General features: G+C 52.1%; 1 long non-coding RNA gene across 1 annotated transcript; it reads left to right on the forward strand.

Moving 5' to 3' along the window:
- Window positions 1–282: 282 nt before the first annotated feature.
- On the forward strand, window positions 283–19,211 carry LOC143827520 (uncharacterized). Its single transcript, XR_013227338.1, has 4 exons — window positions 283–375; window positions 12,605–12,958; window positions 15,421–15,484; window positions 19,102–19,211. It is a non-coding gene; the product is annotated as an uncharacterized LOC143827520 (long non-coding RNA).
- The last annotated feature ends 7,513 nt before the right edge of the window (window positions 19,212–26,724 follow it).

A 26,724-nucleotide genomic window follows, 5' to 3' on the forward strand; every position in this document is an offset into this window, starting at 1 on the left:
CTTCTTCTTCTTCTTCTTCTTCTTCTTCTTCTTCTTCTTCTTCTTCTTCTCCTTCTCCTTCTCCTTCTCCTTCTCCTTCTCCTTCTCCTTCTCCTTCTCCTTCTCCTTCTTCTTCTTCTTCTTTCTCCTTCCCCTGTTCCTATTAAAGCCAGCGAACGCACAGCAGGTACGTTTCTTCTGTTAAAAGGAAAGGAAACAAGACCACATCTGTCCAACAGAGCCTGGGGCTGCTGCCTTTGGACTCATGACCGGGGGAAAAAATAACCCTCCCGTGTTATCCTTTTAGGTTCCCTGGGAGGCGATCCGAAATGGTTCGGCCCATCGGACGGCTTAGAGCCCTTCACAAGTTCCAATGAAACGGCGGCTTGATTGGCTGTAAGTACATGTGAATTATTAAGATGAAAAACCCTGAATGCTCGTTTGATTCTCACCACCCGTCCCTCCAGACTGGCGCTCTTGCTATCTCCCCCCCCCCCTTTGATGGAGCATAATTTGATCCATTCCCAAGTATTCCGAGTTCTAGCAGCACATCAAAGGATTCCCCCCTCCTTTTATCTCATTCACAAATTATTACAGTCCTGAAGATGTGCTATTGTTCAACATCCTTATTAGAGGCGTGACATTTTTATTCCTCTTCATCCTCACTTACCTGCCGCCCGGTATCATTTCCCCTAATAACGGGGTATAAATGCCAAGAAAGGATACCTAGTTATCTGCAATGGATGTTGTTCACTTTGGCGGCTGATGTTACATATAGATGTACGTCCCCATTTGGACTAGGTTCTGGCTGCCGTAGCTCAAAAAGGCAGAAGGCTTTTCAGTTTAGAAAAGAGACAATGAAGGGGGGGGGAGATCATGAGAGACATTTATATAGTCTTGCATGGGGCGGAGAGAGCGGACAAAGGGAAAATTTTTCTCCCCCACCGAAAATACGAGGAGATATCCAGTGAAATTGGTGGTCAGTAGAAGGAGCGTTGGAAGTTGCTGCTCTTAATCACTACGTCATGCTGGTTTGGGATGGACAAAAGGGAATGCCACTTTAGGCAGAAAGTGGTTAAAATGTGGAACTATGCCAACCCCAAAGTGAGGGGCTTTTGAGGCAAGTGAGAAACCTGCCTCTGCAGAGCCTTCCTTGGTGGCCTGTCTTCCCAGTACTGTCTCTGCTTAGCTTCCAGCTTGTAGAGATCCAAGGGGCTTTCCAGGCAAGTTGCCTTCCTCTGCAGAGCCTTCCTTGGTGGTCACCCAGTAGAATGGTGGGATTCAAACCTCAGTCTCCCAGACTGTAGTCTCACCAATAACGCTGGCTCTCAGGTCCCACCGGGCTCGCAGAAATCGGTACCCTAGCCCTGGGTGGCCCTATTGTGTGGATTGTTTGAACCGCATGTGAGATGATGCCGTTTAGGAAGCGAAGGCTACACGGACCTCATTGTTCCTTCCACGCTCTCCGGCCCGGTTCCCCCCAGTCCCCAGGCCTTCTCCAGGCCTTCTCCCACGCACAGAGCTCTTGGGATTTCCCCGTGCTGAGCTTGAAGATGCCTTCAGCCCGTCTCCCTTGCCTACACCTTTGTCTCGCCTCCTCCGGCCCCTTCCTCTCCGGGAGACACGCTCGCTTGACTCCGGGAGTCTGCAGTATGATTCATCCCTGGCCTTTGATTTCCAGGCGTCTCCGCTGTGCTGCCGGAGCCGTGCTCTGCTCTTGCGCAGACGCTCCCCCCTTCCCCGTCCAGCGAGGCAGTTTGTGTATTTATGTCCCCACTGCGCTGGGGGAGTCAATCTCCCTTTTAGGGAGATAACTGCTGGATTTATGCCTCCGTCCCCCCGCGACATTTCTAAAACCGGAGCTCATATTGTCAGGGCAGGTGATGGATGCCAGATTTTGGAATTTTCTTAAGTGTAGCCGATGATAATGGGAGGAACCAACAGAGGCTGTAGATCAGTGGATCCCCTCCCCCTCCCCCTCCCATCCATCTCCCCGCCTTTCGCTTGAAGGAAACCAGATTTTCTCATTGTCTTTGACAAGGGCTTCCTGCACTGGCCGCGTAGCCGCACTTAACGTCTCCCAGCGCACAGGTCTGGAATTGCGGAGGCTCTTTTTCATAGCTACGTAGCAAGGGGCTAGACCCCCACCCCCACCCCCACAGCAGTGGCCTATGTAGCTATTATGGAACACTATAAATCCTGCAGCAGAGAAGGGATGACAATAAATTACCGAGTTTTCATTTCTACAATATCTTGGTCTTTATGCAGCTTGGCGCTCAATTGACTGTCGCCCCCCCCCCCCCCCCGGGGGAGCCAAACCCGGCTTCTGCAGGGCCGAGGGCAGCTCAAGATGGTTTCATTAATTCCTTTTTCACACCCTGGCCCTCGGAAAGAGCACCCCCTCCCCCTGTGCTCGGATTGTTCCCCCTGGCTTCTCATTCCTCCAGCACACAGGGTCACACACTGGGAGTTTTTAAAGGCAAAACCTTCCAAGCAGGAGCATCTACCTGAGAATGTGACACTTCATCCAGGATCGCAACAGAGGTGGTTTCCCAATCTTTGCCAGTAAGAGAGGAGAGGGAATGTCCTACCTAACTGTCTAACTGACTAGTTCTGGAGCACTGAGGGCGAAAGGGCACTCAAAGGAGCAGGACATCTCCCATCGAGCCAATCAAGACACAGGTTGTGATTAACTGAAAAATACCAGGAAGTTCCTAATCTGAATATGCAAACGGCGCATCCCCTCCTATGCCCCCCCCCCAGGATATTCCTCGAATATACCCAGGTTGATTGTGCACATTCAGTTAAGAGAAATGAATTGCCACGAGGGGCAAGCGGATGAGCAAAGGAAAGGCACTCTGTAGGCTTTTTTTGGAGGTGGTGGGAAATCCGCACTGGGGAAGCAGAGGCCCCCTTTCAGCATTCTGTCGAAAACAATATTCCACCTGATCCTGAAGAGGTGCGACCAGGTGAGCTCTCTGCACATCTTTAGCTTTTTACCCGCTGCGACATTCGAATGGCGTCTTGGCGATTCTTCCTCCAGTGAAGCATCAAAGGTATTTTTGACTTTGACGCTCAAGACGGGGGAGATTCCTCAGGGGAATCATTCTGTCCACACCCCTGTGGTGTGTGTGTGTGTGTGTCTCTATCGATGCTAAGTGCTCAGTTTTACGGGCAGGGAGTGCGAGCTGAAGCAGGAGCACTCCTGGATGAACCCTCAGAACAAATGTTTTGACAGCTTTCTTTATTTCTGGCTCTACCTTCGGGGTTGACAGATGATATTTCCCGGCCTCTCCTTAGCCGGAACATCAATATGGGAGGCGTTCGCCAATATTTGAAGAGGGCTTTCTGTCGAGCTCGTCTTTGACATCTGCTTGACTTCTTTCATGGAAGACATCTTGTGCTTTCCACACACACAAACACAGGATCCAAAAAGCAAAATCTCCTCAGAGGAAACAGAAGGAGGAGAGAGCGTAGGCCCAGAGAAAGGCCTCGAGATGGGGAAAGCAAAGGGCGATTTCAAAGAAAAGTAGCTTGCTCCCCCCACCTGCCCACATGGGTCTAGAGGTCAGCTCACAGACAGGAGATTGAGGAGGGAATCGGCTGGGAAGTGAGCAATTTCACGGTGAGAAAGACGGCTGGAAGACCAACAAGACGACTGCAGAAGGCCAACAGCAAGGCAGAAAGACAACTTGCTGCAAGACCAGAGAGGAAAAAGAAGAACTGGATTTTGTACCCCACTTTTTCCTACCTGAAGGAGTCTCAAAGCAGCCTACCCTTCATCTCCCCAGAGCAGCCGAGGCAGGTGGGGCTGAGAGGTTTCGGATTGCATCCATATGGTCATTTCAACACCGCTCTTCCTTAGAGAGTTGAAGGGATCAGAGGTTGGGCAGCTGAATCCAACCCCGCTTTCTGGAAGATATTTTAATATTTCGTCACCCTATACTGAGGCCAGGGGATGAATTGCTGTAGTAACTGCAAGTCGGTGAATGTTACAGGGTTTCAAATGATTTATGGCTCTGCCCTAGCAAAGAGGCAGGATTTGCTGGAGAATCAGAGATGTTTACAGAAGAGCCCTGCTGGGTCAGACCACGGAAGGTCCATCTGGTCCTGCATCCCATCTCCCACAGGGGCCAGCCAGTTCCTCCAGAAGACCAACAACAAGGCAGAGAAGTCTTGTTAAGACCCTCAGAAGAGCTCTGCTGGGTCAGGCCAGGGAGGGTCCCTCCAGTCCAGCCTCCCGTCTCACCCAGGGGCCAGCCAGTTCCTCTGCAGGGCCAGCCACAGGGCAGAATTACCTCCATGCCTGTCTACAGTCTGTTTTCCTTCCCTCTTTTCCCCTGCTACTCCGTAGAGCTAGCTCTAGGGGGTAACTTTCCTTAATTATGCCTCCCCCGACATGTCAATTTTTTTGGCTGCCACTGTCGCCTTAGAGTAGGCATAGCTGAAAATGATAATCAGTTCTAATGTCGTTTCCCAGCCAAATATTTCTGGCGGCGTTGGCTTTGAATTCCTTTTGACAGAAGCGAAGACACGCTGCTCAGATGCTTTGTGGTTCTGGAAAACCATCTGAGGTTATAACCATCTCCCTAAGCCGTGTTTCCAGCCCTCGGCTCCTGCCGCTGCACAGGAAGAGTCACGGTATCCTTGTCTCGATCCTGGATGGGGAAGCTGTCGGGTTCGGATCATCCAAGAATGACATTTGGCCCTCGAGGGGAGGGTTCTGAGGCCGCCTGGAGGCTGCCCTCCCCTGCCCCTGGGCTTTCCTGAAGCACCGGAATATCACTTTGGGGTCTTTTCAAGAACGTGGCTCGCCTTTGGGTCAGGAGCTCACGTGGAGATAGCAGGCGATGATTGGTCATCTGTCCTCAAGCCAGAGAACTGAGCCAATTCCTTGACCCCCAGATTCCTGTGATCCTCATTTGCTAGAAGACATGTGAAAGGAAACCTTCCAAGATACCACCACAGGCCAGAAGAACATCAGAGAAGACATGTTGGATGAGGCCAGTGGCCCAACCAGTCCAACCGTCTGTATCACTTGGTGGCCAAAATCCCTGTGCCCTCAGGAGGTCCACCAGCAGGGCCAGGACTCCAGAAGCCCCCTAAGCACCCAGAAGACAGAGCACCCTGGCCCAGACTGAGTCTTCCACCTATACCTCGTGGCTCAGAGCCACTGTTTAAAACTGTGACAGTTCTCGTTGTGACATGTAGGCCCTCTTGGACTCGATGACCCAGCAAGCCCAATCATATCCGGTCCCGGAAGATAAGCAGGGTTGACCCTGGCTAGTATTTGGGTGAGAGACCCCTGAGGATTGGGGAGGAAGTTCCACCAAGGAACGCCCGGGGTCATGACGGACAGGCAGGCCATGGCAAACAACCTCCAAACATCCCTTGCCCGGCTGCCAGACTATCCCCAGATCTCCTTGTTGCACGACACACACACACACCAGACGATAAAGAATAATCATCATCATCATCATCATCATCATCATAAACAAGAGCAGCTCAGCAGCGTCAGCCCTGGTTAGCGCCGGTTAGCATCCGCCGGTGCTCTGAAATGCCAACCTCTCATGCCAGCCTCGAATCCAATTCTCGCCTAATGACTGTGCCTCTCTGATTCAGACCACACTCACCCGCTGTTCCGGTCCCGTGCTCCCCCACACCCGTCTGCCTCCAAAAGGTCGGCGCGCCGTAATGCCGCCGCCAGCCGCGTGCCGCGACTTAATTTGGGCCCCCTTAATGCTCGCTCGTCGCCGGGCTAATCGCGCTGCTCAGTGGGCCGCGGATGGGGCGATGGACACGGCCCTCGCCAGGCTGTCGTCAGGATGCAAATGTTTTGGCGGAGAGGGATGAGAGACCAGGGCCTGGAGCCCCCTTGCCCAATGTCGTTTGTGTCCGGGGGGGACGGACAGACGTCAACTCGGTCATCTTTGCCGGGAGGGTGACAATAAACCCGCTGTGTTAGACATGGGAATGGTGATTAGCTGGCCACAAGCTCCACGGTGGTGGCCAAGCGCCTCTGGCATCGTGCGCTGGCTTTTCCGGCTCCTCCTGGGGAGGACGTATTCCAATCGCTTTGCATCAGCCAGCGGCCCGCTTAACCTTTCAAGTTCTTCACGGCTCGGGACGTGCCTCCCCCGAAGCGGCCCTTTCTCTGCACAAACCACTGTGTCACTGAAGGAATTGGGGGCCCATGCCCTTGGGGAAGAGGTCATGCCAGCTCCTCTAGACGGCGGACCAGAGGCAGAGGGGCTGTGGCTGAGTGGGGGAGACTCTGCTTGGCCTGCAGAAGGTCCCCGGTTCAATCCCCGGCATCTCCAGTTGAAAGGACCAGGCAGGAGGGGATGGGGAAGACCTTGGCCTGAGACCCTGGCTCAGTGGCAGAGCCTCTGCTTGGCCTGCAGAAGGTCCCCGGTTCAATCCCCGGCATCTCCAGTTGAAAGGACCAGGCAGGAGGGGAGGGGAAAGGCCTTGGCCTGAGACCCTGGCTCAGTGGCAGAGCCTCTGCTTGGCCTGCAGAAGGTCCCCGGTTCAATCCCCGGCATCTCCAGTTGAAAGGACCAGGCAGGAGGGGATGGGAAGACCCCAACTTGAGTCTGAGAAGACAATGCAGACCTTGATGGATTCAGGATTCAGTCTGATTTGGTTCTTTCCTCATGTTTCTCCCTAGCAGTCTGAGACCCATTAAACAAGATCAGAGGGAGTTTGGGAATAGACTTGCATGAAACGAGTAATTGCGCATTCATCAAAAAGTTCCCTGCTGCTGCGTTCTCCTTCTGTTCGCACCCCCGAATCTTTCTCCCTTGGCTGACGCCATTTCTTGGAAGCTCTTTTTAAAATTAAAAAAAAAAAGTTTATTCGGAATTTTAAAAGGCAACAGAGATATGAAAAATACCAATGGCCCAATAAGAAGCGAGAAGTGAAAGGAAGCAGGTAAAAAGTAAAAGAAAGAAAAACAGAGGGGAAGACGCTTCCGAATTTATCTGTGACGATTATCAATCGAGTTGTTACCTGTCACGCTATGCCAGCCTATAAAGCCCCTAATAATGAGCGTTCCTTGGAAGCTCCGGAGGCCACGCTCCAGTCCGGACCGACAGAGAAGTCAAGCGAAAGAGCTCACACTTGCAGGCCACGAGGGTGACTTTGCCCCGCTGCCAACTCTAGACAGCTGCGTGGCTGCCTGTCAAGACCTCGAGGGCCCATTTGTTTGATTCAAGGCCCCCAGCTGGGTTCTAGGGAAGAGCCTCGTTCCAGGTGGCCTTTCCACGGTCCGCTGGTGCAGATCTCTCCTCGGTTCTGCGTCTCTGTCTCCGCCGCACCGATCAGGGCTTTCATTTTGGCCTCATTTGCTCGCTTGGCCTCCTCTGCTGCGTCACGACGAGAGACGGCTGGGCAGACGGGCGGAATGCAAACTGGGTAAATCAAGGAAACAGGGACACTGGTGCATCGTCCTCAGCAAACAGAAGGTTACAAGGAGAACCATTTGTAAGTCTGCGTGTCCCAAGGGAAATGGGGATAAAAAATAAGGCCAAGGCCAATGGTGCAAATACAGGTTAAATATATTTGGTCACTCAGTTAAATTTCCAAAAAATTCCGTGTCCGTTTCGGCAACAGGCTTTTGCTAGCGTGCTAGACAGGAGGGGCCTCTGGTGTGATCGAACATGGCTTCTCTTCTGTTCTTCTTCGACACTCTTCTAGCTTCTGGGCTCTCGGTTCATTCTCTTAGAAAGTTCTGCTGCAAGAGCTTGGTTTCCACTCAGGTTCTGAACAGGTGCAAGAATGGACTCTCTTAGGTTGGCTGAAAATCTTGCCCCCAGATTTGTAATGACGGCAGAATCACCACAGGAATCTGAGGGCCACACAGAAGAGCATAAGAAGAGCTCTGCGGGATCAGACCAGGGTCCATTGAGTCCAGCCTCCTGTGTTGCCCAGTGGACAGCCAGTTCCTCTGCAGGGCCCACAGCAAGGCATAAGGGGGCTGAGGCCTTCTCCTGGGAAGATCATCAGAAGAGCCCTGCTGGGTCAGACAGGTGAGTGTTCATCTCGTCCAGCCTCCTGCCTCACCCAGAAGCCAACCAGTTCCTCTGGAGGGACAACAACAGAGCATAGCGGCCGAGACCTTCATAAGAACCTCAGAAGAGCCCTGCTGGGTCAGACAGGTGAAGGTCCATCTAGTCCAGCCTCCCGTCTCACGCTGAGGCCAAGCAGCTCCTCTGGAGACACAACAACAGGGCAGGGAGGCCGAGGCCTTCCCTTGAGAAGAACCTCAGAAGAGCCCTGCTGGGTCAGACCAGAGAGGGTCCATCTAGTCTAGCCTCCCATCTTTCGCACAGGGGCCAGCCAGTTCAATGGGGTATGTTGTCAGAATCCACCATCCAAAGTAGGCATTTTTTTCTCTCTCCAGGGAACTGTTCTCTGTCATCTCCATGGGCCACGCTGGGTATTCAGAGCTTGCCAGCGCAGGAGAGATCTGAGCGGAACAGTCCTAATGGCAAATCTTTCCTGCCCCTTAGCATGAGCATCGTTCCCCTTCCCTCCCCTCTATCGCCAGCACCTCTCTTCTCCCACAATTCCTTCCCGCGAGCTCTTCCTTTCCTTTCCTGCCTCCGTCAGCCGGCTCCGGTCCTCCTCCCCTCCCTCCCCCCCGGCATCCGAGCTCCTTTCTAAAATTATTCATAGAAATCTCATTCTGGCTAAACGCCCAAATGTGTCTGATGTAGAATTACACTCCCACTAATAAAACCTGAAATTGATTTGCAGTCCCTTTCTGCCTGTCTAGACCAGACAAATCTTCACCACGCCGGGCCGTGGCGACCGCCCGATCGTTCTCGGAAAGGGCACCGTCTCCTGAACCGTTCCTTCCACACACACCGCGGTTATTCAGTGACTGCCTTTCCCCCGGCTTTTTCGTTTTCGGCCAGCTTTTCCCCACGCCCAGCGAATTCGCCCTTCTGAACTGCAGTTGCTGTCCTTGCAACAACCCCAGAGATGAAAGACACAGGAGGTCTCCCCTGATGGAGGGTTAAATCGAAATGAGCACTGGCGTCTTTCCAGAAGGTGCCGGAGATCAGCGCATCCGTCCCACGGGGGCTCAGGACGCCTATGGCGACATTAACTTGGCAATGTTGGGTGACATTGCTTTGCCGCTTGGCCTTGCCAGTTGTGGTGTTCGTCGAGACGTCCCTAATTCTAAGAACTGCTCAAAAGGCGGCCGAAGACCATCTGCCAAACGGAAGAGCCGGTTTCCGGCAGAGAGATCTGATTTAAGAAGGCTGCTGTCGGAATGCTGCCAGAGATAAATTTAGGGGTGGAGGGAAGGTCAGGGAAAGGGGAGAACGGAATTATTCATCTGCCCTCCCGCAGAAAACGACTGAATGAATTTGAAGCATGTTGTGTGCCTCCCTCAGCTCAGAGGCAAGAAGATGTAGAATTAACAGTATATTCATTTTTAATCAGAGATGAGGTAATGAGATGGGAGATGAGTTGGGTCGTAGCTCGTCGGTGATTGGCTGGGCCTGGGATCAGCTACCAAATCAGCAGCACCAACTTGGTTTTGGGGATTTCTGACTACAAACAGATAGAACCTGCAGCATGTGACCACCAATATCACAATTGCAGGGGGCGGGGGAAGAGAAAGAGGATTTGGATCACTGACACTGCAATTCCAGGAGACAGCAGGAGAGAAAAGAAAGAACAGGAGGAGACCATGAAGTACCAAGACTTACACATAGAGTTATAGCGTCTCTGGGAGCCCTTGGAGCAGTGACTAGGTGGCTCAAGAAACACGTGGACATTTTGGGCACTGAGCAAGGAACTCAAACTCAGCTCCGGAAAACCGTGTTGCTTGGATTCCGCAAAGATACCTTGGCTAGAATTGAAAAACACCACCTCTGGCCTTAAATAGGTTAACGTTGTTTCCCCAAAGTCCCAGGTTCAAATATCTGACTCCAGCCTAGCCGTCTACCCTAGAACATAAGAAATTCACAACAGCCCTGCAGGATCAGACCACTGAGGGCCCATCCAGTCCAGCATCCCGTCTCACGCAGTGGCCAACCAATTCCTCTGGAGGAAGGCATCGAGACCAAGGCCTTCATAAGAATATCAGAGGAGCTCTGCTGGGTAAGATCGGCGGTTCATCTATCCCAGCATCCTGTCTCCAGCAGTGGCCAAACACCTCCTGGGGCAGCCATTCTGTGACCAGCTCTGCCTCCTGCACCAGACATTTTGTCGCAGAAAGCCAAAGTCAGAAAAGGTCGGGGACCCCTGATTTAAACCACATCTTCCTTGCTCAGAGCAAGGAGCCCAACAGCAATTTACTAGCTGGACACCAAATTCCAGGGGAGACGGAACAAAAAGGGACCGCTGGGCTATCGATCCAAGGATCCAGGGATCGCCCACCCGACTGCGGTCTGCTTTTGAAAAGGATTTGCTGCTTCTCCCCTCCCCTGTCCCAGCCCTATAAATCTTTCTTCCCATCACGGCCTCTGCAAAGGAAACATCCATCACAGAGCCGCTGACTTGGGGAAGGTGAATAGAAGTTGATTGGGTTTCCCGGTGACCATTTATCTTCTGAGCGCATCCGTTTGCCCTCTGGCATCTTTCGAGGCCATGCTCTCCCCAAAGAGGAAGGAGGATTGGACGACTTGGCCCGCAACCTTTCTCCCAAGCTTATCCCTTTCTCCAACGTGACCACCAGCCACACGCCGGCCGTGCCTATGAGATCTTTGTATTCCCCGCCCCAGTGGAGGAATCTGAACTAGGAACTCCCCTTTCTACGTCCCCCACCGCAATACACGCGCTGCTTCTTGGCGGTATTTCAAGCACTAAACAAGGCCCCTTCTGCACACAATGGTTCATGCACTTTCGAAGTAGATTTTCCTGTTCTGCACAGGAAAATCAGCTGCCAAAGCACACTGGAAGTGCATTATCCTGCATGAGCAGAATGAGCCCGGTGCTGACCCGGTTTAGCTTCCGAGATCTGACAAGATCAGTCCGGCCTGCGTCATTCAGACTTCACTTCTCTGCTCCCTATGAAGGTTAATTTTCGGAGACCCGAGCATGACCTTGAAACGCTGGACCCACGTTCACTGTCAACTCAAAACGGACGGCCGATAAAGCATTCACTCCTCTCGGTGTAGTAAATCAAAGCTCCGGAACTGACAATGTCCCCAAAGCGTTCTCAATTACAGGGGTAGGGGGTTTTATATCCAATTTTTATATCCAAATATCCAATTTCCCCCCCTGTCCGCTCTTTTATGACAGCTGTTTTGATAACTTCTGACGTGTTGTGGTTTTTATGCCGTGGGGGTCCCGGCGACAATTTTATGGCGCTGAAAACAATTTTATGTTTTACTGTTTTCTCTCTCCATTTTTCCCACTGCCGCCAACAGGCCTCTGGAGATGCGCCCGGCCCAATAAATTAAAACGGCCGATGTCCTTTGTCCAAAAGGTCGGTCATTTACGCAGCCATTTTGTTCCAGGAAGAATTTGGCACACGGAACTGGAAAATGTGCCCATGTTTGTGCATAGCAGGAAATCAAAAGAGGGGGGCGGGCGGTTTGAGGAGGTAAGGGGGAGAAATGTCAGGCCGTCTCTCCTTCTCCCATTGTGGCATTTAAGAAGTACATTTGTGAATTTTGCTGGAATTAATGCTTACCGGCTCCATTAGTCACCCCGTCTCCACACTCCCCCATTAAAGATTAACTCCGATGTTACACGCCGTCAACTAAAAGTCCTGGGTTACGCCAAAAATGAACTACAAGATTAACAACACGCAGCAACGAGGTTGGGAAGTCAAACCCACATCGGTGGGAGCAAACGGACGTCATTTAAATTCAGCGTCAAAAGAATTCCCTTTTTAAAAAATTAAATCGCCTCTCTGTTCACGGAGCCGGCCCCTGACAAACGGCTGCGTTTCCCTAATAAAATGGAAAGATAAAGCAACCTCGTGCCAGGCAGGACCTGAAGCAGACGATAGATCAGACGAGCTGAAACACAGGGGAGGAAAAAGAAACCCCCATTAATCTCAATAACCAGAAGAGGCTCTTAAAGGCAGCAGTTTCACTGGGGGAGGTGGCGGAAGGCACAATTAATGTCGTTTCATAAGTTGCAATGAAAATGTACCCTTTTTTTTGGGGGGGGAAGCATAATTCTAAATCAAGATGGAATTTAAACATGGGACAAAATCTATTCCTTCCTTCCTTCCCCTCTTTCAGTCTTTTCCTTCCTTCCTTCCTTCCTTCCTTCCTTCCTTCCTTCCTTCCTTCCTTCCTTCCTTCCTTCCTTCCTTCCTTCCTTCCTTCCTTCCTTCCTTCCTTCCTTCCTTCCTTCCCCTCTTTCAGTCTTTTCCTTCCTTCCTTCCTTCCTTCCTTCCTTCCTTCCTTCCTTCCTTCCTTCCTTCCTTCCCCTCTTTCAGTCTTTTCCTTCCTTCCTTCCTTCCTTCCTTCCTTCCTTCCTTCCTTCCTTCCTTCCTTCCTCTATCTTCTAATAGACTGATAATTTTGAATTATTTGGAGATGGTTTATGTCCTCCCCACGTAGAAAATCAAAAGTACATTCTGTGGGTTGCACTTCATCTATTCTTTGCTTTTCGTTTTCTTCATTTCTCTCACTTTGCTCTCATCCAGCTACCCCGCAAGACCACGCTCAGCAGGCCGTGGCGAACCGCCTCAGGTTTCCCATCCGGCACTTCTGTTCAGGTTCTCCGACGCAGGAAAGGTTTCCAAGCGGTTTCAGCGACGTTCGATATTTCCGGAAGAGGAGGAGGGGGAGCGAGCCGCTCGGTGAAAAGCCCGGTGATAAATGGGGCTGTCTCTGCAGCCAAAGATTTTTACGTTCGGCGATAACCTGACAAAACCGAGCATGGCAGAAAAATATCCGTCAAAGGGCATGGTCCCTGGGTTTATTGCAGAGCTCCTGGCCTGTGGAGGACGACCTTCATTTAAGACTGGAAGTGCCAAGATAGCAGCCACAGGGCTTGGGTAGGCGGGGAATTTTTATCGTATTGCGGCAAGACATCGGGGAGGGGGACTTAAAAGATCCAGGTGCTGCAAGGTTTCTTTAGAAAAGAAGGGTCTGCCGCCCCCCTTTTTTCCTGTCAATGGCCATAGAATGGAGCCTCCATGTACAGAGGCAGTGTACCTCTGTCTCCCAGCTGCTGAAAGGGAAGTAGTTGTCTTTATATCCTGCTTGCAGGCTTCATGGAGATATCTGGCACGCTGGCCCCAGGATATTGGGCTGGGTGACATGTCTGGTTTATTTATTGGTGGGCTTTATTTCTGTCCCCGCTTTCTCCCCAGTGACTCAAAGCCTCTCCTGTATTTTTCCCTGACAACTGTTGAACCAGGCAAAATCTTCAGTGTGCATCATTGTTGAGGAGAATATAAAGGGTGTCCTGCAGGGGGTGTCGGAGAAGGTGTATATTTAGCATAGTTGAGATGGGAACTTCCTGACGATTTTCAAATAACCCTCTCCAGTGGCTCATCAGCAGGAGACTTTGTTCTCTTTCCCTCCCCCTGCTTGCCTCTAGAACAGCAGTTGACCAGAAGAATGACTGCAGATAACAGCTAGACAGATGGTGAGATCTCTCTCTCTCTCTCTTTCTTTACATAATCGTTCCTCTTCTGAATGAAAGCTGTTTTATTCTGTAAGCAGCCTGGTGCTGTATACAACTCTCTGCATATTCATACTCCTCCAATAACAACAACCCTGTGAGGGAGGGCGAGGCGAAGAGAGTGCCACTGGCCCGAGGTCACCCAGCAAAGCTTCCAAGGATTTGAACCTGAGTCTCAAAGATCCTGGTGGGACACTTTAACTAAGTGTGGGCCCAGCACAGAGGTCCCCCAGTCTAAGCTAGAGTTGCCAACCTCCAGGCAGGAGCTGGACCTCTCCTGTTATTACCATTGATCTCCAGGATTAGAAATTGGCTGCTTAGGAGGTGGGACTCTGTGGCATTACGCCCCACTGCAGTCTTCTCGCTCCCCTGAATCTTCTAAGTCTGGCCTAAGCCCACACCATTTCCATGAGTCCTGCTCGGTCACCGTCCAGCAGCGTTCTGCTAAGGGCAGGATTGCACCTTCTGCAATGCCTGGAGGGCTGCAGCCATTCGACCCCCGCCCCGGCTGTAGCTGCTATCGCGAGGAATTAGCAAACACCCCATTACGGGCCTCCGTGCCTTAGCCAAGTCTCTGCGGCCAGGCCATTAAAACATTGTGCCTTTGTGAAGGCTGTTGAAGCCGCCTGGTGACCAATTCCCCAGGCGTCTGAGGGAGTTGCTGAGAGAGGGGAATGTGTGTTAAAAAGGAACGGTCCCCTTTGAATGGGAGTTTATCGCTCGGTCCTCAACAGAGTTACGGCTTCCTCCGGCCCCCTGACTTGGACGGGCTTTCATGGGGCTCTCTCCGTTTGGGATGCTCCGGAAAACTACTTAGCAGCGTGAACGGCTGGGTGTACTTTTAACAAGGCCTGAAATCCAAGGAGCATTGGCCGCTAATGGGAGGCTGAATTTTTAATCCGGAGCCTCCTTGCGTGCCTGGCTTACCAAACAGCCCCAGAGCATTTGGCTGCATGCATTTTGCGAAAATAAAAGCTGACTTTTTTTGGGGGGGGAGGGGGAACAAGAGTCTTGGGGCAACCTTCAGCACAAGCAGCTTGCCTGGGGAACGAGCCCCAACGGGCTGGAAAACTGGCTTACTTAGTTTATACAGCGTAAGTCCCGAGTGGGCTTCTTCAGAGGCACGAATTCCCATTTGGAAACCAAACTGCATGTACCTAGAAGAGGCAAATGGCCATGACTAGGATCCCCAAGCAGGTTAAGCCTGCAGGCAGCTTTGGGATTATGGCACTGAGTGGGGGTGCAGATGCAAAATGGCTGCCACAAGAGGTGGAGCTCATCACAAAATGGCTGCCACAGGAGGTGGAGCTCACCACAAAATGGCTGCCCCAGGAGGTGGAGCTCACCACAAAATGGCTTGATCCGACCTTTTCAAGCTTTCCGAAGGAAGGAGCCCTTGGCATTTCGGTATGCTGGCTCTAGAAGGACAGGGCTTGAAGAGGGGTGGGAACTTCAGCAGAGCATAATGCGCAAGATTTGCAATGGGTAGGATTCAAGAAGATGTGAAGAATATCCCAGAGGGGGCATTGGAAGAGAGGTGTCATGTCCTCCCGGATTGCCTCCAAAAGAACACAGTCAGTTAGACAGTTAGGACTCTCTCTTTCCTCCCTCTCTCTTTACCTAGTTGGAGACTTTGTGGGTGGAGCTGGGAGTGGGCAGGATTTGGGGCACGGGGGACCTCAGTGGAGACTGAGCAGATGGTCACATTGATGCTATGCGGAAGGATGGCTGATAACACAGGGTAGCAATATGGATTATTAATAGTAATGAATAATATGATAGTAGTAATACGATGATTATACATATTTATATTTTTTGTCTACTTTTCAGTGTAAACACATGACTGGTCGTCCATTGATAGAAAGCTACACAAGACATCTATACTTGAGTGGAGGTACGTCAAAAGGGGATGGGCACTCATTTGTTTATATAACAATACTGAAAATGTAACTGTATTTTATTTAGCTCTTTAAGGAATGCCACTGATGAAAGTGTGAGCCTTTGAAAAAGAGTGTTAATCCACCTGGAAGTACCCCCTCCCCCAGAGCAGCCCCTTTCTCCAGGGGAACTGATCCCTTGAGTCTGGAGGTGAGCCACCATTCCAGGGGGTCCCCAGGTCCCTCCTTCCCCAAAAACCTATTTATTGTTTAAGCAGCTGGTCTTTACACACCTCCTTTGCATATTTAAATGCTGCCGACACCTACGTTTTGGGGGAAACGTGTGCACAACGTCCCTGCCGCCGCCTGAGCCCAGCAGGGAGAGCTTGCGGACGCAGCAGGTCAGGTGCCCAGAGTCTGCAGCCGGGCCGAGCTGCAGAATTGCAAAGATCCATCACGACGCCCCTCCCTCGGCGACAGGGAGGCCCAAAGCCATCCATCAAAGCCATGACAGCGGCAGCAACGGGCCTCAGCCCCGGAAAAGCATTCAATGCAAAACGGTAATCAGCACACACGCATTTTCGACAACTGTCGAATCTCTGAGCGGGCCATTCGTCACCTGCCTTTTGGCCAATTCCTCGGCCGGTTACATGGAAACAAATCTGCCTCTCAGCGCCGCGTCGTTCATTGGGTGGCCTTTGGGTAGCCGAAAAGTGGAAGGCTGCTTGAACAATCTTAGCCAGAAGCAAGCCAGCCCAATGCAGAGACAGCCTCCCCGATGAGCCACGTGGCCCCTGACCTTCTGGTCGCAAAAGTGGCGTCTAGCTGCAGGCAACTTCTGGTGCCGTAGGGCGGGGTCTGCAAGGAGAGAGCCAAGCAGAGGTGGTTGGGCCTAGCCTGCCTCTTGGTGGTCTTCCATGCTGACCTCACTTAGGCAAGAGAGATCCAGAGGTGGCTTGGCCTGGCTCTTCGTAGCCACCTCGGACTTCCTTAGTGGTCTCACCCTCTGGCCAACCAGTCTGTCTGGATAGCCCCCAACAGGGCATAGAGGCCATGGCCTTGCTCTGAGGAGACCCCTCAGAAGAGCCCAGCTGGGCTGGACCAGTGGTCCGTCTAGTCCAGCATCCTGTCTCACGCAGGAGTCAAGCCAGTTCAGTCCACCAATCGGAGCATAGAGGCCAAGGCCTTCCCCCGAGGAGAACCTCAGAAGAGACCTGCTGGATCAGACCAGGGAGGGTCCATCTTGTCCAGCCTCCCACCTCTGCAGGGCCAGCCACAGGGCAGAGAGGCCGAGGCCTTCCCCTGCGGTCCCCTGCTGTCCACGGGAAACGCGGCTGTTTCTCCAGCATCCGCCCCGCCCCTCCTTTTGACCCAGCCATTCCCCTCCCCAGCAGCCACCGCCCATCCGGCTGGCTGCAGATTTCCTTCTGCCAGCTCCCCTCCCCTCCCCTGTCCTTCCCCCCTCCGTTTCCAGTCCGGTGATCATAATGCATTTGTCCTGAGAGCGCCAGACCTAATGAATTCCATTTGGTACGCAATCATTTCATATTTCCCCAGCTGTTTAAATGCTCGGCTCTGGCTAAATCAGGCGTTGTGTGGGTATTATGTAAGGGACACTTTACAAGAAAGTCCAATTTATGAACGCTTCGGAAGAACCGCAGCGGCTGCTTGGGGGGAACGATCCGTCCCAGGCAGATCCTGAGGGATGGAGCCATCTATTCTCCTTGTCCGAGGCTCACGGCCGCCAGAGTTTGCACAAGCCGATTAAGACAGGCCTCCTCATCACCCCTGCTCAGTTGGACATTTGCAAGGAGAAGGCATCAGATTTTGTTTGCTAAAGAGCTTGAAGAGAAAGGGGGAGATCTTCATTGAGAGTTAGGAAGCACTCTGGCCTTAACAAAATCCCCTTATTATGCTGAGATTAGGCCGGGGTGAATAGACTTCGCCTGCAGGTCAGAAACAGCAGCTGGGGGCAAAGACACCAAGAAAAAACAAAGGTGATTTTCTGTTTTATGACTATATGTTAAACGCCCAGGAGAAGTTTAAATCTTGGCAAGTTGTAAAAGACGAAGGAGTCAGAGGATAGCATATTATCAGTCAATACTGAGATTAAAGAAAATAGTTATTAAGGAAGGGGGCTTTTAAGACAGAAGACTGAAAAGATAATTTTTAAAAAAGGCACTTATTACAATTTATATGTAAGTTGCTGCTCCGGCTTGAAGCAGGGGAAGGGCAAGTGGAAATAAAATGTATCATGAAAGGGATGCAGGATTTTAATCAACAGATACCAGTGAATCAGTGGGAACAGTTATGGGGGAAACAACGCAAACCTCGGGCTAGTTACAGCTCTCTCCGAGCTGTTCTCACAGAGCAGCTCTTTTAGAGCCCCATTCCCTCTCAGCGTTGTGGGGAGAGTGAGGGGAGGCGATTGGAAGTCCCCTTGAGACTCCGTCCGGTCGTGAAAAGCGGGATACAACCCCCCAGGCCTCATCATCCCACATAATGCCACTTCCGTGGACTTGAGAAGTGGATATTCCGGTGTGGATATGAGCAGACCCTGTTTAGTTTCTGAGACTGGGCAAGGCCGGCTTGGCCTGGTCTTGACTAGCCCGTATGATGTGACTTTTTTTCCGAAGGGAGGGTTGGTGAGCTGCTTTCCCAGAAGGATTTGGAGGGACCCATCTTGGCTGACTTGGAGGCTGGGCTGCAGGAAGGCCAGGAGGGAGGCTGGATGACTGGCCCCCGTCTAGAGCCGGCATCACCCCCGCCTGGACGTGGCCACACCAGATGCGCGATCCGTAAGCCCCGAAGATTCCTGCGGAAGGACTGAAACCGTGGCGGTCCCGTGTGCATCTGGAGTCCGGGGCCCGTGTGCGGCCCCAAAGAGGGAGCAGCCATGGCGTTCCCGGGCAGAAGGCACCAGGATAATTTGGGAGAGAGACTCGCTCTGACAGAGCGGGCGGCTGACCAAAGGGGAAATCAAATTTCCATTTGCTTTTGGAAACCCGTTATTTTCTCTCCGTGTGGCCCTCCGATAAATCACGATGCCAGGAGAACTCTATCTATTAGAAGGGGAGGGGAGGGGGGAAAATAAATTTCAAAGGGGGCCTTGAAGCCCAGACAAACAACTGCAATTCAAAGGCATTAATCCAGTTTGGCTCCGTAAGACTCCGGAATTGCTGGCTTCAGCTGGAAAGATGTTTCTGCTCTCGTCCTTCTCTTTATAGTTTTTTCTCCACAGCCAAGGAAGGTTTGGGGGGCATGGTGGTGTTATTAGGAGAGGCAGCCCCTATCCTGGAGAGCAGGGTTCGATTCTCCAGTCCCCTCTCCTTCTCCACATGCAGCCAGCTAGGGAACCCGTCTCTGTAGCCAGAATATGAGCTAAAATTCCCGGGAGAGGGGGATTTCCAGACCTCACCAGGAGGCTGGCATCCCTATGAAAGGGCGAGGAGGAAAGATTTTAAACCACAACAAGACAGCCTGTGAGGTGGGTGGGGCCAAGAGAGCTCTGAGAGAACGGCTTCATGAGGACAGCTCTAAGAGAACTGTGACCGGCCCAGGGCCCCCCAGTGGCTGCGTATGGAGGAGGAGAGGGGGAATCTGGCCAGGTCTGATCTTGTGTCTTCCCCTGCAGAAGAATGTGGAAACGCAGAGATTCTCTGATCTCCCACCATCTCACAGCAATATGGGCAGCCAAGAACACAACGGAAAAGTCGATGAAACCCAAACCAAAAAAAAAAAAAAGGTGTGTGATGGGTGTTATTATGGCTGTTTGATGAATTTAGGCTCCAGCTTCTCATGTTTATTTCCCTGCAGCATCAAAACGCTTGGCGGATTCTTGTTGAATTAGCCCAACCTGCAAGCCGTTTGCCTACAAGTAAAAAGAAGGCTGGAGGAGGAGGGGAGAGGGGACGGTCATCCCAACCCGGCTTCCAAAAACCCCTTTCCCTTCCTTGCCCCGCAACAGTCACCCTGCGAGGTAGGTGAGGCTGAGAGAGCTCTGAGAGAACTGTGAGGGCAGCTCTAAGTGGACTGCAACTGGCCCAAGGTCAACCAGCTGGCTGCATGAGGAGGAGGACAGGGAGACCAGATCTGGTTCTCCAGATTAGAGGCTTCCGGTCTTTAAACATAACACCATGTTGGCCCAGCATCAACACCGTGTCAAGAGCAAAGAAATATCACCAAGCGGGGACCCAAAATGGGTTGTGAATTCTGCAGCTGAGCAGAGATTCGAACCTGACTCTTCAAACCCCAGGGTGGTGTCGTGGTCAAGAGCAGCGGCCTCTGATCTGGAGAACCGGATTTGATTCCTTGCTCCTCCAACACGCAGCCAGCTGGGTGACCTTGGGCCACAGTTCTCTTAAGGCTGTTCTCATAGAGCAGCTTTCCCAGAGCTCTCTCAGCCACACATGCTCCACGCGGCATCGGCTGTTGGGAGATAAAGGGGTTTATAAGCCTCTTTGAGACTCCTTCGAGTGGAAAAGGCAGGGTCCCAAAAAACCCAGCTCTCTCTCTCTAACCATCACACCTCGAAGGCTGCCCCTTGCTGCCCTGGACCGGCCATTCACGGTTTTCCTGTCACTCCTCTCGTTCTAATTTTTCCAGGCGGGCTTCTTCGCCCTGATTTGTGCGCCAGTAAATCCGCAATCTGCATTATATTTTTATGACAAGTACGAAGCGGGGAATATTTTCGGTATAAATTGAGTGCAGAAACGTAAATAAATCGAGCATGCGGACGGTGGAGAATCCAAGCAGTCAAAAATATAGCTGAATGTAAAAAGAAAGGAAATTGGGAAGAGTCACGCCTCCTTTTTGGTCATTGGGCAAATGTTCTGCCGAGCCCAATTTTATTCCATGTCCACCTGGAGACGCTGACCTCGGTCCCCTTCCGTGGGGGCCTGTAACTGCCCACGTTTAATTCGTTCATTGGTTTCTATTGGCTTGCATCTGTCTCCGCTCCTCTGTTTATCCTCACAACAACCCTGTGAGGTAGCTCAGGCTGTGAGTGTGCAACTGGACCAAGATCACTTCCAAATCAGAGAGGGGATCCTGACCCAGATTTCTGAGATCCTCACCCGACTCTCTAACCTGGTGGGAGTCAGCAGCATCTCTCCAGCCGTTTGCCAGGGTTAAGAACGGCAGCCTCTATTCTGGAGAGCCGGGTTTGATTCCTCATTTCTCCTCTGCATGCGGCCAGCTGGGTGACCTTGGTCCGTCCCCAGTTCTCTCAGAGCTCTCTCAGCCTGTCTGTTGAAGGAAGAGGAAGAGAATTGTCAGCCGCTTTGAGACTCCTCCGGGTAGTAAACAGCGGGGCATAAAAACCAACTCTTCTTCTTGAACCACATTAGGGGTCCCCAAACTCTTCAACTCTGACACTGCGTGTGGGGCACTGCCCTGAAGCCCCCCATCCCCTGGGAGCCCTGCATGAGGGCCAGAGGCACAGGGACAGGGTGCTGCCTGCTGTATCCCGCTGTCGGAGGGCTGGCCCCTGGCTGCCCCACACGGTCCCTCCCGGGCCATTCATGTCTCTCTAATTGCCACGCACGGCCAAGCCCCGAAAGACGCCGGCTCCAGGCTGAGGCGAGTTCCTCCTTAGCAGCTTTCCGAGGGGTTTGTTAACTTTAAAAGCCCCGTATCGATTTGCTATTTCCAGCTCCGGGGTGGACGGCGCAGAGGCTTCCGGGGAGGCAGAGATCAGCTTTAATGGGCTGCCCGTCAGTTTGGACCGCGAGGAGTCACGCCGGAGGGCGGGGATGGATGCTCTTGGCGCCGTTCTAGGCCTTGCCCTCCCTTGGCCTGCCTGCCTCCCAGCAGCCCACTTAAATGAAAGAGAAGTCCAGCGGCACCTGAGAGACGGACCCCATTTATTCTCGCGTGACCTCTCCCGAGGCAGAGCTCACTTCGTCTGACGCAAGCCGCAAGCACAAGCACGGCCGTGGCATTTATACTTCCAAGCTGCAAGCGGCAAGAAATCAGGAGCGGGAGATGCTGGGGGAGGCTGTGCTTCCGCTGGGAAGCGCCTCTGCTTGGCATGCAGAAGGTGCCTGGTTCAATCCCCGTGTCGTGGGGTACAGGTGGACTCTAAGCAAAATCTGTAGGATGCAGCAGTAAAATAGGTCAATGCGATCCTGGATTATATCAACAGAGGCATAAACATCGCTTGCTAAATGTACGGTAGCAGTCACTCGGATTCTGCGTGCATCAAGACGGAAAAAAGGAATCATTACCAGACACTACGGACGACTTGCGTATTTGATGCAGAACAAACCAACATTGGAATTCAGAAGAAAAAGGACTTGGGGACTAGTCCATATCAAACAGTATAAATTAAGATGAAAAGAAAGGAGCCCTCTCCCGACAGCTTGGTGCCGTGGTTAAGAGCCGGCGGTGGCTTCTCATCTGGAGAGCCGGCTTGATTCCCCACTCCTCCACATGCAGCCACCTGGGTGACTTCAGCTAGTCACGGTTCTCTCAGAGCTCTCTCAGCTGTGACTCCCGAAAGATCCTCCCCTGCCACCAATTGTGTTAGTTCTTGGGGCACTGCTGGACTCTGTCTCTTTTCTCCTGAGCATGTGCGATCAGGAGGGGGATAGGTTACAAAGACAGTCCAGTCTGAAGGGAAGAACCGTCAAGGACCACATTGTCCCTCCGGTGCGGCGGAAGGATTTCCCCCCATTTTTGACCGAGGCGGAGGATATGTGCTGATCTCTGTGTTCCTCCTTCCTCTGCTCGACTGCCAGAGAGCCGTTTTAATGTTAAGTGCATGTCTCTGTAAATGCCGCTCTATTAATATGTGATTTCGTTACGCTTGTCTAGTTCCCACGGCTTGTACCTTGGCCTCAGTAAGAGGCCTAAAAGAGCCTGCAGTGGAAAGGAGATTAAAATCGTGAATTAAAAAACGGTGGCGGGTTCGTGCCAAGGGAACACAGTTTCATGGCCGAGGGGCGCAAGCAGAGGGCCGCTGCTCGGCCTGCAGAAGGTCCCCGGTTCAATCCCCGGCAGCATCTTCTGCTGAAAGGACCAGGCAAGAAGGGATGGGGAAGACCTCGGCCTGAGATGCCGGAGAACAGCTTCCGGTCTGAGTTGACCATACTGACCTCGGCAGGCTGATGATCCGGTTCAGGCTAAGGCAGTTCTCTGTCTGTTGTTTATTTATTTGCTTATTGCATTTCTGTACCGGCCTCTCTTGTGACTCTTCGGGTGCCGACCGTTCAAGGACAGGTGGCGATGCGAGAGATCTGCTGGAGACTCTGGAGATCTGCTGGAAGCTAAGCTGCTGCCAGCCTGAACGGGCAATTCCAACCTTGATGGACCGAGAACCTGCTTCACTTGAAGGCCGTTTTATCACAGAAGAGACCCAGAGAAAGAGAGACAGAGAGAGTCTGAAATGGTATAGTCCAACCCATGGTTCCCCTGCCGTCTCACCTTGTTGCTCTCCTCACTTAAAAGGGCCTGACTTTGGCTTGGGATCGGGAGAGAAGGTAGCCAGGTCAGGATTTGGGTGGGAGACGACCAAGACCCCTTTCTGGGGTTTCCACTAGTGGGAAGCTAAGCGGAGTCAGCCCTTGGAAAGGCCATCCAATTTTGTGTGTTGCACCGGTCCAGTTATTCGGCTTCGACCTCCGTGGACATGCTGGCATCTCTGCATTTGAGCGGAATCGCCGAACCTCTTTCCCCCAGCCTTGTGAAGAACGCGTTCGATGAAAGGGAAGGGAGTTCCCAAGGGAGACGGGCCGATCTGTGTTCCAGGGGCTGCCCCAAACCAGCTGGAGTCCGAGGAGGAGAGCCAGAGGGTGTCAAAGGCCCCGGAAACCTTGATGTATGAGCAACCTGTCAGGAACGGGTTATATTTAGCTGCGGGGAAAGTCAGGGAAATCAGCGATCCCTGTCGGGCCGTGAGCCAACGGGAGAAGGGCAAGGCTCAAAGCTCTTTCCTGCCTTCTTGAAACTGTCCTCTGCAAGTATTCCCAGAATAAATATCCAGCAGATGGCTAACAATTAAAGAGTCAAGTCCCTCCGGTCATCCTGAAAGCAGCCGGGAAGGAGGGAGAGCGGGACCGCCCTACGGGGAGCGGCAACAGCCTGGCTCGACCAAGGTCAGTCCTGTGCAGTTCTGACGGGGACAGCTCTTGGGCCTTTCCCTTTGTGGAGAGCCAGCGTGGTGGAGAGGTTAGAGGGGACTCGGTTGGAGAGACCCCGGTTTGAATCCTTGCTCTGCCTTGGAAGCAGGTGACCTCAGGCCGGTTGCACGCTCAGCGGATTTTTGGGGTTATTATTGATGGCAGTGTTATGTAAAGTTGTTTGTTAATGCGTCCTGTGTGTTTTGAACGAGCGTCCCTGCTTTTGGACACAGTATTTGGTATGCTTCTGGAAGGCACAGCTCTATTCGTGATTATTTTAATCGATGTTCTGGTCTCCCAAATGGAATCATAGAATTATAGAGTTGGAAGGGGCCTCCTGGGTCATCTAGTCCAACCCCCTGCACTATGCAGGACACTTACAATCCTCTTTGAACCTTCACAGAATCAGCCTCTCCGTCAGATGGCTCTCCAGCCTCTGCTTAAAAATCTCCAAAGATGGAGAACCCACCACCTCCCGAGGAAGACAGTTCCACTGAGGAACCGCTCTGGCCGTCAGGAACTTCGTCCGGTTGTTGAGACGGAATTTCTTTTGAATTAATTTCATCCCATTGGTTCTGATCCATCCCTGCGGGGCAAGAGAGCACAACTCTCTTGGCCCCCATGTGTAGCGTCCCCCTCCCCAATAGGCCAGCCTTTCTCAACTTTTCTACCACTGAGAAACCTCCTTCGGGCTTTGAGAAACCCCACAAGTGGCACGATCATGCAGAATAGGGCTGGGAAGCAGAGCTGTGGACATGCCCACCCGGGGCCCCTGCCCTTCCCCCCCTCCAGGCTATTTTTGGGGAGCGGAGGGCAAGTCAACAGGAACATACATGGTCACATAACCCAATAAATATATATGTTAACCATCCATTAACTCCCACCCATTCAAGAAACCCTTCCAGGGCCATCAAGAAGAAACCCTGGTTGAGACCCAACGAAGCAGCAGTGTTCTGCTAGTCAGAGACAGAAGGGCAAGGCCACATGTCCTGCTGATGCTCCTTTTATGAGAAAACAATGTGCCTTAAAAAAAATAATATTGAAAGTGGGTAGCGTGCCGCTAATGCTTATTTGCAAGCAAATTGCTTACAGCCGGATTTTAATTTAGTGCCGAACACAGCTGCAAATGCCGCCTGACGCAGCTTTATAAACTACTATTGCAGATGCAGAGCTTCAAGGATGCAAAGAGAGCCACGCGGAGCTCCCTTCATTAGGTTGGCAAATTGGCCTTTTAAAAAAACGGCTGGTGGAATAAGGCCACTGAACGGACCGGGGAACGGATGTCGTTGCTTCAGGCTGAGAAAGAAAAGCGGGACTTTCCACTCCAAAGAGAGCCAGGAAGCTGCTGTCTACTTTCGGGCCAGGGGGGTCAGTATTGCTGACACTTTCAGGCAGCTGCTTTCCAGGGTCTCGGGAGGAGTTTTCTCCCAACTCTTGCTCTCTGGTTCTTTTAACTGGAGTTGCCAGGGATTGAATCTGGGACCCTCTGCATGCCAAGCAGATGCTCTACCCCTGAGCCACATCTCTTCCCTAAAGGGAGGGGGCCATAACTAGGAGGGGGTCCTTGTCTCAGCGGTGGATTGTGAGGGGACAGGACTCGCAATAATGGGTTTAAATTACGGGTGGAAAGATACCCGCTGGATATTAGGAACACCCTTCTCCAGTAAGAGAGGTCCAACAGTGGAATGGGCTGCCTCGGGAGGTGGTGACTGAGCTCCCCCTCATGGGCAGTCTTCAAGCACCACCTGGACAAATGCCAGGAATGCTTTCATTTCACCTGGTTTTGCATTGAGCGGTGGGTTGGACTAGATGGCCTCCGTGGGCCCTTCTGAGTCGATGGTTCTGTGACCTCAGATCGAGGCACGATGACATAACAATCACCAAGCAGAGATAAGATGTTGCTTGAAGGTTTTGCTGTGTGCATTTGGGTACTAGAGCCAGGTGGGTGGAGCGTTTCTGAGCATTCTGCAGAGGGCCCTCTTCACAGATGGAGCATGTTTCGTACTAACTAGGAAAGGGAGGCTGTTGTGGTGTTGGAAAGAGCCATCGTCATACATGACTTATGGCCACCGCACAGGACTTTCAAGGGAAGTGACAAATTGGCCCTGGTTTGCCATTTTCTGCCTCTGCGTAGCACCCTCAACCTTCCTTGGTGGTCTCCCATCCAAATAAAAAATGGGACTGACCCTACTTAGCTTCTAGGATCAGCCATCCAGGTCAGGGCGAGGGCTGATATAACAACCTTATGAAAGAGCTGGGAAAGAAGTTAAGTAACCCCAAAGTCTACATCGGGGAGGCAAACTGGATAAAATAACTGGAGACCAAGTTCACCCCCTAGATGATCCCTCCATGGGTGGGAGGAGGGAACCCCCTTAACTTACCAGCAAAGAACCAAAGGAAGTTATGTTAGCTCAGAGCTGCACCCATTTCTAAACTCAGTCGCCCACCTAGCAAAGAAATGGCATTTGATAAGCTGGAGTTGCAGCAAGATGGCTGAGCTACTAAAGTTGATCTCCCCAAAAAAGCAGGGGATGTAGCCAAACTCTTTCCAGAATGTTCTGCTTCAGACGGCTGGTATGTGAGATGTTGGCCAGGATGAATTCTCCTCCACTAGGTTTGCCAACCTCCAGGTGGCAGCTGGAGAACTCCTGGGCATACAATTTTTCTCTAGTAGACAGAGATCAAATCTTATAGAGAAAAGGGCTACTTTGGAGGGGGGACTCTCTGTCTCTTGTGCACCCTGAAAATCTCGTGAAAATTCTCAGACTAGGCTGTAAAACTTCTGGGGATTTGGGGTGGTGCAAAAGCAGGACCGAGACGACAGTGGGGCACAAGGCTGGAGAGTCCACTCTTCAAAGCATCCCAGAGGGGAATTGATCGCTGTAGTGCTCTGGAGATGAGCTGTAATTCTAGGGAATCCCCTTGGAGGCTGCAACCTCTATGGGAGGTACAGAAGACAGGCACAGGAGAGAGAGTTTTTACTGGACTGGACAATACATATGGGGGAGGGAGGGAGAGAGAGAGAGAGAAGGGGGCTTTGCTAACAGCACCAACTGAATCAGTGGCTGAGGCAGCATTCGAACGGGATGCCTCGTTCAGTGCTCAGTTTCTTCCCCAGGTGAACTTTTTGCCAGGGA

This window comes from Paroedura picta, chromosome 17 (genome assembly GCF_049243985.1).
Source record: "Paroedura picta isolate Pp20150507F chromosome 17, Ppicta_v3.0, whole genome shotgun sequence".
Lineage (NCBI taxonomy): Eukaryota > Metazoa > Chordata > Lepidosauria > Squamata > Gekkonidae > Paroedura > Paroedura picta.